Source organism: Glycine max, chromosome 9 (assembly GCF_000004515.6).
Source record: "Glycine max cultivar Williams 82 chromosome 9, Glycine_max_v4.0, whole genome shotgun sequence".
NCBI classification, from domain to species: Eukaryota; Viridiplantae; Streptophyta; class Magnoliopsida; order Fabales; family Fabaceae; genus Glycine; species Glycine max.
Window position 1 is genome coordinate 6,636,780 of NC_038245.2, and position 9,797 is coordinate 6,646,576.

Below are 9,797 nucleotides of genomic sequence, written 5' to 3' on the forward strand. Positions count from 1 at the left end.
AAAAACTGATGTTGACCCTAATTATAAATTAAACCCAGACATTGTCATTCTCATTTGATTCAATCTGTCGCGCGCCCAAACCTTGTGTCCAAATCCAAACTCTCATGTTGTTGTCGCTTCCACTATTGCCACCGTTGTCTCTGTGCTCGTCAAATTTGTGGTCATCGCCTGTCGCAGTTGGTTGTGACTACTTCTGTTTGTGCTCGTGACTGTCGTCTTGAGCCTTAGGTTCTCATTGTCGATGCTGGTATAGAGCTTTCGTCATCACCGTCGCCAGTTTTAGGTTCCCTTCTTCTCTTCATTGTGTTTGTCAGCTTCTCGTGCCCGGTGTGTCATTTCTCAATTTTAGTTTCAGCTTCTCGTGCTCAGTGTGTCGTTTCTTAGCTTCTCTTCATTATGTCGCTATACTAGTATATGTAATCTGTGATGTCGATTAATTTGTAATCCAATAATAGTCTATTAAATGAAATGTGTTTGGTTAAATTTTGAATGTTAGTTACAGGAAAGCAGATTCATAAGTTGAATTATGTGCATAAGGGTATGTTAGTGTGTGACTTCATGTTAGCATACATGATTTGAATATGTGGTTGAAAGGGTAGATATTATGCTAAAGACTCTATTTAGGGTATGTTCTAATGAGTTTAGAACCCACTCTAGTCTATTGAATGATTTACTCATAACAGGAACACTATGACATATTATACTTGAAGGAATTGTTGAATCCTGCTCATGTAGGTACCCTATCTTTGACATTATTATGTAATCTGCACAAATTGAATCTACATTAGCCTTTTTAGATTTGCAAATTTTCACATCTTATCTTTCAAACTCAATCGAACTCACCTCATTTTATTTTGCTATAATTTATATCAATATTTTTCTTATAATCATATCATATGTGAGTAATTGTTCGGTGATTTGGGTTTTGATTGTATTTGTGTGCAAATTAAGTGAGTTTAACCTTGGTTCTGTGAATGATATACCTTACCTCTAGTCATGTTAAAACAGAACCTAAGTGTAGATTATCAAAAAGTCCTAAGTTCTACATATTGATACACTATGCAAGTTATGCAAGATAGGTGCTTGTATATGTTGTTGAAAACATGCTACACTTCTGCCTTGTGGTATGAGATGCATTGTGATTGACATAGATCTTGGTTTTTAATGCCCTTTGGTATTTGTAGGCTTGTGTGTCTTCTTTGTGATGCAATTGATCCCATGTCATTTTGATTTTTGTACATTTTTTGATGATTTTTATAGTGTGGGTGATTTACTGCATGGTTGCTGTAATACAACAATAAAATGCTATGTTATAAACATCTTGACACTTGGTTTGTATTTTAATTGAAAATAGACTTAATAAGGGTTCTATAGGATTTGGAACTACTCAAATTGCTTTTATCTTCAATTTATACCAATATCATCTTTAAGGCATGTTAATCATGATTGGACATGGCAGCATGCTCATTAGTGAAATTTGTATAACTATGGCTCTAGCTTTTTCGATTTTGCATGTACTCCAAAGGCCAAACTTAGTTAAACTTATTGCAACTTGTGTTCTAGTGCTCATAGTAGTGATTGATTTCTTTTACTTCCTAAATCAGAGGGTCTAATTAGTCAACAATGATATATTTTTTTTACACTTTCTTATAATGTTTAAAATATTTTTTTTAAAAATTTCTTAACAAATATTCTAAGAGTATTAATTAGTAATATTTTTAATTAAAATTAATATAAATGATTTTTGTTAAAATAATTATTCTTAAACTTAATAATTTTATTTGTATATAATTAAATGTGAGTATAAAAAAGTCAATGTATTTGAATTAATTCTTTATTTTAACAATTAGTCAAATCACTTTTTTTTTCTCTGTGTGTTGTACATTGAGCAGCCCCTAGTATAATTTTAATAAAAAAGTAACACTTTATTTTTGAGAAAAATGGTTATTTATTTATCTATAATTTTAAAATTTTTAACATGACATTAATTATTATATTTTCAATTATATCCTTATAGTATAGTAAGAAAAAAATTGTATAAAATACTAAAGTAATGAATGACAGATAAACTCTATATTAAAAAATAATAAATATTTTAGTAAAAATGATATTTTTAGTTATTTTGTGTATGATAACCTAAAATGATGGATAAAAGAAATGGATGAAATAATGGACAACGGTGATTAACTAATTATTATGGAAAATCTTACACCATAGATTGCACATTAAAGTTGATATTTATTTATTTAAAACTTACTTTTTTAAAAAAATTAAATATTTTATGGCAAAAGTCCATAAAAACTTAAATTTTTTGTCACTACAGATATTCTCATCACAATTTTATGTGAAGAGTATAAAACCTTTTTAATGAACTTGTTAAATAAAAATGGTAAGATTGATACATTACTAGAAAATAAGGTTTTTATATCAGTTATTTAAGACTTTCAACATCGGTTATTAATCGATGTTGAAAGTACTGATGTAGAAAGTAGTACCGTTAACATTGATTTTTCAAAACCGATGTTAACTAATAAATACAACATTGGTTATTTAAATAACTGATGTTATATGATAAGAATTATGAAAAAAAGTTATAAATCTACATATCAACATCGGTTTTTTAAAAAAATGATGTTAAATGTTCTAAAATAACATTGATGTTAAATGTTGCTAACAACATCGATTTTTTAAAAATTGATGTTAAATGTTCTAAAACAACATTGGTTTTTTAAAAAATTGATATTAAATGTCCCTTACAACATCAATTTTTTAAAAAATCGATGTTAAATGTCACTAACAACATCGATTTTTTAAAAACTAATGTTGTAAGTGACATTTAACATCGGTTTTTTTCAATAACCGATGTTGTTTTAGAACTTTTTTTTAACATGTTTTTTTTTTCGATAAACCCAAAATTAACCTGCAAATTTTAAAACCAGACCATACAACATAAAATTTTCATTATGTTTTGAAACAGTTTTTATCAGAAATTCCATGAGAAATTTACTAATTACTATGAATTTAAAGCATATATTAATGTTGAGACTTGAATTGTAAAAAATGTAAAGTAAGTAAATATAAACTACAATTAAAAAATTGTCTAAACATCATAAGTTCATTTTTAACTTTCAAATAGTACTTTGCCCACTGGATGCGAAGTGTCTTCAATCTCTTTGGTTCCAATGGTGTAGCATCAGTGAAATACTGCATGATATAATAAAACATAAGTTAATAATATATTAACAATCATAACAAAATGAAATTTGGTGAATTAAAAATTACCATTTTCCAATTATTCTTGAAATTTCCTAAGAATATATTTGACATCTAGTGCATGACGTAATACCCACACTCAGTGCTTCCTTTTTTTCTATTACACTAAATACATTATGAAATTTAGATATTCAACATTGAGTACAAATTAGTCTACACAGTACTAAAATATAAGTAGAAACATATTGTTTAAATGACTTACTTTAACAACAATCCATCTAGCAGGAGGCTTGGATTTACTTTGTTGAGTATCGTCAAGTCCTTTCAAAGCACTGTTGAATACAAACATGGTCGCTTATTCTACAATTAAAATTTGGATGTTCCTGACTAATGTTAATGCAAATGTATTGAAAAACAACACTGACCTGTTAATTATTCCTTTGAGGTAGTTGTCTAGCCTATTATGCAACGAACAAAACCAAATGACAACATTTTTCTTAGGCAAAATGACGATCATTTGCCAATGTGTACTGTAGTGGAGACCAATATAGGTTATTATACTATTATACATTATTTAAATTCATTTGTTGACCCCAAACATCGATTATTTGAAAACCGACATTGTAAGTCTTAACGACATCGGTTTTCAAATAACTAATGTTAATAGGACGATGTTAAAACTCATTTTTTTAGTAGTTATATAACAAAATTTTAAAACTAAAAATAGAAGAAAAAAGTATTTTTAAATTGTTATAATTTAAAAACATTAACTAAAAATGACCCCAAACATGATGGTCAGTATAAACTTTAAGGGTTTGCTAACTTTTAACTCATTAATGATTTTATTGTAAGTTAAGATTAAAAAATATTTTAAAAAGAAATACTTTCATCAAGATTGGTGGAACTTCTTTTAAGTTCCAAAATACAACCATAACTTTTGTGTCATGTAATCTTGCTGTCACACGAATAACTTTATGGTTATATCAGTTTTTCATAATTGAGTTGTGTCATAATATTGTTGTTGGTGTAATTGTAATTGTAATGTTGTAGGTACTTTTCGGTTTGTTGTTTACATCGTCATCACGACATTCATTGTTCCAAATTGTTAGTGACCAATTTCATAGGTACCAATTGTAACATCTCATCTTTTGTAAAAGAAATTAAAAATAATTTTATTTAAAAATAAATAGAGTTTTAGAAAAATAATGAGGTTTTTGTAATTAAATAAATAAGAATAAATATTTTTATTAATTAAAATGATGGTTTTAAGGTAAATAAAATAAATATATGTTCTTAGAAAATAAAAAGGATGTTTTATTTATTCATTTGATGGGGAGTAAAATATAGTTCATTCTTATAAAATAATAAAATAAAGAAAAAATATAGTAAATAATAGGCTGAAAGTATCCTAATTATAAATAGAGATATATTAGGTTAATTTTTACATTTTCAATATGTCTTTATGCCCTCTTTTTCTCTCAAATTTGTTTTCCCTTCTTCCTCTCCCAAAATCCTCTATTTTCCTGCATACACCCAAACCTATCCTAGTAAAACTACAATCCTAAACTCGCTAACCGTTAGATCATCGTGAAATTTGAACACCAAGTTTAGAACTTATTTTTGCACATCCATACTCTTGGGATTTGTGAAATAATTTCTACAGAGGGAGAAATGACCCTGACACACAGGTAATGAAATTGAGGCTTTAATCCTTTCTCATTCTGTCTAACACTTGGAAACCCTAACAGAACAACCAAAGGAAAAGTTTGAGGAATCTTTGGGAACCTCTAGAGACATTGCAATCACTGTCAGACTACACATGTGAGCCCACTTAGAGGTAAGGGATGAGTTTATCGCAATTGGGGTTAGAATGAACATGTGTAGGGATCCTTAGAGGATCAAATTGAGGTTTATTTTGGGATGTTTACTGTATTGTAATTCTTCCTTTATGATTATAATTATGAGATTGTTGTTTGACAGGCCAATTGATGCTCTAATGCAAATTGATTGATAAAATTAAGTGTTATTGGTGTTTTTTTTTGTGTTTTTGAACCTACGATTTTGATTTCTTTGATTTTGATATGGTTATGTGAAATTATTTGAGGGGTTTTACTCCCCATGTTGTGCGAAACATTTTTGTATAATTCGTTTGTGTTTTGGACAAGATTTATTAGATTAGCATGATAAATTGTTGTATTGAGATTATAACATTGTGATTAAGATTAAGTGTATGTGATAAATTGAGTACGTGTTGAATTGTAAAATACATGTGTATTGAGATATTGTGTGCATTGAGTTGTGAGCTATGAGCCATACTATTACACGACTGTAAGACCCTTTAAGGGCAGCGAGTTAATGCGCGACAAATATTGTGATGGGATCCACTGTGAAAACTCGACGAGTTTAATCACTTTGAGGCACAACGAGTTAAAATTATATTGAGAAAAATTGAGGAGTCGTGTGTTTTGTATAGTTCATAGATAGAGTTTGTGTTCTAAAATATTTTTTGGGTTGGACCTGAATCAGGAGGGAGAGGCCCTGACGGGCTCTTCGGAGTCTAGGCCTTGGGGGTAAATACACCAAGTTTGAGTGTTCCTTTAAGTCTGTGTCAATCCCACATGGTGGGAGCATTCTTGCAAAACAGCATGACCCTGACTGGTTTCCCTATGATTTTACCTAGTGATTTGTCTTGTCATGTACTCCTGGGCGCCCAAAAAGGTTTTTCACTAATATGGTACCACATTGCATATAGGATTGAGTCTTAATATATTTGTTGCATAATGCTTGTGTATTGATCGATATTGATTGGTTGGGGGATATTGTGTTTTGATCTTTGAGTACGTGAATTATGTGAAAATATGTGAGACGTGTAGTGTTGAGATATGATGTCACGCGAAAAGCGGTGGAATGACATGAGTTGTGTTTAAGTAAGTTGTATTTCATTTATATGATACGTATATCTATGTTGTTTTGTTTCTCTCTATTAGTTAGGAATTTGATAACTCAATCCATATGTGTTGTTTGTGTTTGGATCTTGTGAAGATCTTGAACTTTATGTTCGTAGGAGCAGACAGTTAGGTGGATGGCTATGGAGAATCACATGCTAGAAGATGCTGGAACACAATGCTCTGATAGGATCTGACATTGAGACATGAGTTTCTGCATTATTTGCATAATGTTTTCAACATGTTACTTTATGTTATTTTGTTGCTTAACTTGTTTCCTTTTGTAAAAATTGGATGGCCTTGTTTTAGGACAGAGATATTTTCATACCCTTATTTGATAAGTTTTTAATTTGGTAATTAATGCGAATGTGAACCTTTTACCCGCTGAGCTCCTTTATGTTTATTGAATAAAATCATTTTAATTAATTATGCATTTTCATGTATGATATTATATAAATATGTATGTTGGGGTAAAGGGTGTGACACAAATGACTTTCATATTCTTTTGAAACTCTTATTTGTTACTAATGATTTTATAACTTGTTTTATGTGATTAATGACTATTTCTTTATATACAAGTAATGCTCATTATGAGTGACCCTTAGTTTCCCGTTTGAGATTCAATACAATGATTCTTCTAGATAGTTTGGATTAATCGTTGTATTGAATCTTGAATTATTTGTTTGGGCAGTTTGGCAGCATTTCGCAAATGCATACTTGATTATGGTGGAATTCATGTCACTGCTACTGCTTTTATATCATGTACTTGGAGATCAATGCAAAATGCTGCCAAAATTTCGTCAAATATAAGAAAAAAAAAGTTAACCTTTATGTATGAATTTACTATAAAAAAATGTCTTCCTGAATGGGATAGTACCACACCTTTAATGAAAAAGTGAAGTTTTCATGCATCAAATAAACTTTTTGAGTATCATAGAGTTATTAGATGGATTAAAGTTGGATGAATGCAAGTCGCATGAGCCCTGTGTATGAGGAAGACGTTGAACAGTTCTTAGAATTCACCTCTGAAAGAAGTCGACTGGATGAGGATGAAAAATATTTTGGTCCTTGTATAAACTGTTGGAAAAGGAGATGACAAGTACTCGACGACATACGAGAACATCTATTGTGTGATGAGATTAAAAAAAATTATATGACATGGTGAATTGACAAACATACAGAGGGGGTCCCAATCTGAACTGGTTAATGTAGAAATGAGAGATCACCTAGAGGAAATGATTCATGATCTTGGACAAGAGTTTTTCAGCAAGCACATGCCTCTACGTATGATACATTAGAAAGTGATTCCAAGAAGCCTTTGTATCCGGGGTGCAAGAAGTCATCAATGGTGTTGTCAACAGTGTTAAGTTTGGATACTGTGAAGGCAAGATATGGGAGGAGTGACTAACGCTTCACTTCACTGCTTTAGGTACTACAAGATATGTTTCCAAAGGAAAACATGATGCCAAAGAGTTACTATTAGGCGAAGAAGATATTGTGTCCGATGGGTATGAAGTATCAGAAAATACATGAATGCCCTAATGATTGTATACTATACAAACATGAGTATGAAGAAATGCATAAATGCTTCGGGTTTGGGTATCCTGGTATAAAGTGAAGGATGATGACGAGTGTAGCAGTGATGAAAGCATAAAGAAAGGCCCCCCAGCGAAGTTGTTAGTTATGGTATCTTCCGATCATTCCAAGGTTCAAGTTTTGTTTGCTAATGTAGATGACGCAAAAGACCTTACATGGAAAACAGATGAGAGAAATTATGATGGAATGCTTTGCCATCTAGCTGATTCTTCTCAGTGGAAGAAGATTAATCGTATGTATCCGAAATTCGAAAAAGAGGCATGAAATCTTAGGTTTGGACTTGCCATTGATGGAATGAATCCCTTTGGCAATTTAAGCAACCAGTATAGTTTGTGACATGTTTTGCTAGTAATTTACAACTTGCCTCCTTGGTTGTGCATGAAGCAAAAATACATGATGTTGTCTATAATGATATCCGGCCCAAGACAACCATAAAATGACATCGATGTTTATCTCAGTCCGTTGATTAAAGACTTAACAAAATTATGGGACAAGGGGGTTGCCGTGTATGATGGGTATCAAAATGAGACATTCAAGTTACGTGCAATGCTATTTTGTACCATTAATGACTTTCTAACATATTAGAATTTGAGTGGATACAGTGTTAAGGGACATCGTGCATGCCCTATCTTTGAAGAGGACACAAGTTACGTACAACTGAAACATGACAGAAAAATAGTATACACTCAGCATCAATGTTTTATGAAACCTTTTCATCCTTACCGGCGATTGAAAAAAACTTTTAATAGAAGTCAAGAGCATGAAATTGTGCCAATATCATTAAATGGTTGGTAGGTTCTTGAGCAGGTTAAGGACATCAATACTATAGTTGAAAAGACCCAAAAGAAGGAAAAAAAAGTAAAACTTGTATACGAAAGAAGAGGTCAATATTGTTTGATCTTCTATACTGGTCTGATCTAGATGTTAGATATGCTATTGATGTTATACATGTCAAGAAAAATGTGTGTGATAGAGTCATTAGAATGCTTCTTAACATTCAAGGCAAGACAAATGATAGTTTGAATACTCGTCAAGATCTAGCTGAAATGGGTATACGAGACCAGTTACATCCAAGTTCTAATGGTAAGAAAATATGCTTGCCTCCTGCATGTCATACTTTGTCAAGAAATGAGAAGATAAGCTTTTGTCAATGTCAAAGTGCCACAAGGTTACTCTTCAAATATTAAGTTCCTTGTGCAGCTGAAAGATTTAAAGTTAGTTGGCTTAAAGTCTTATGATTGCCACGCCTTGATGCAACAACTGTTAGTCGTGGCGATATGAGACATTTTGCCTAAAAAAGTCAGGCATGCCATAACTCGCCTGTGCTTTTTCTTCAATGCCATATATAGCAAAGTCATTGATCCCCTCAAGTTAGTTGAGCTGGAAAATGAGGTTGCTATTATCTTGTGTCAGTTGGAGATGTATTTTCCTCCTTCATTTTTCGACATCATGGTTCACTTAATTGTTCATCTGGTGAGGGAAATTAAATGTTATGGTCCCGTGTATTTGCGGTGGATGTACCCGGTTGAGGGATACATGAAGTTCTTAAAAGAGTATACAAAGAATCTTCACCGTCCTAAAGCATCTATTGTTGAAAGGTACATTACAAAAGAAACTATTGAGTTTTGTTCAGAGTACATTGAAAAGACAAAACCTGTTGGGCTTCTCGAGTCTCGGCATGACGAAATAGTGAGAGGTAAGGTTCAAGAGGGCTACATGTTACCACTTTAAGTCTAAAAGAATTGCAACAAGCTCATTTGTATATACTGAATACCAGTAATGAATTTCTGCCATACATAGTTCGTCTAGAAGCTTTAGTCAAGGAAAGTAAGCCAAAAATGACCAAGAATAGGGTGTTGAAAGAGCATAACAAGACTTTCCTAAATTGGTTTAAAGATATAATCTTTGGTGACGATAATGTTTCAAAAATGTTAAGGAAGTTAGCAGATGGGCCTAAAAGAAATGTTATAACTTAACAAGGATATGATATCAACAAGTATTCGTTCTATACAAAATCACAAGGCGACAAGAGTACAGTGCAAA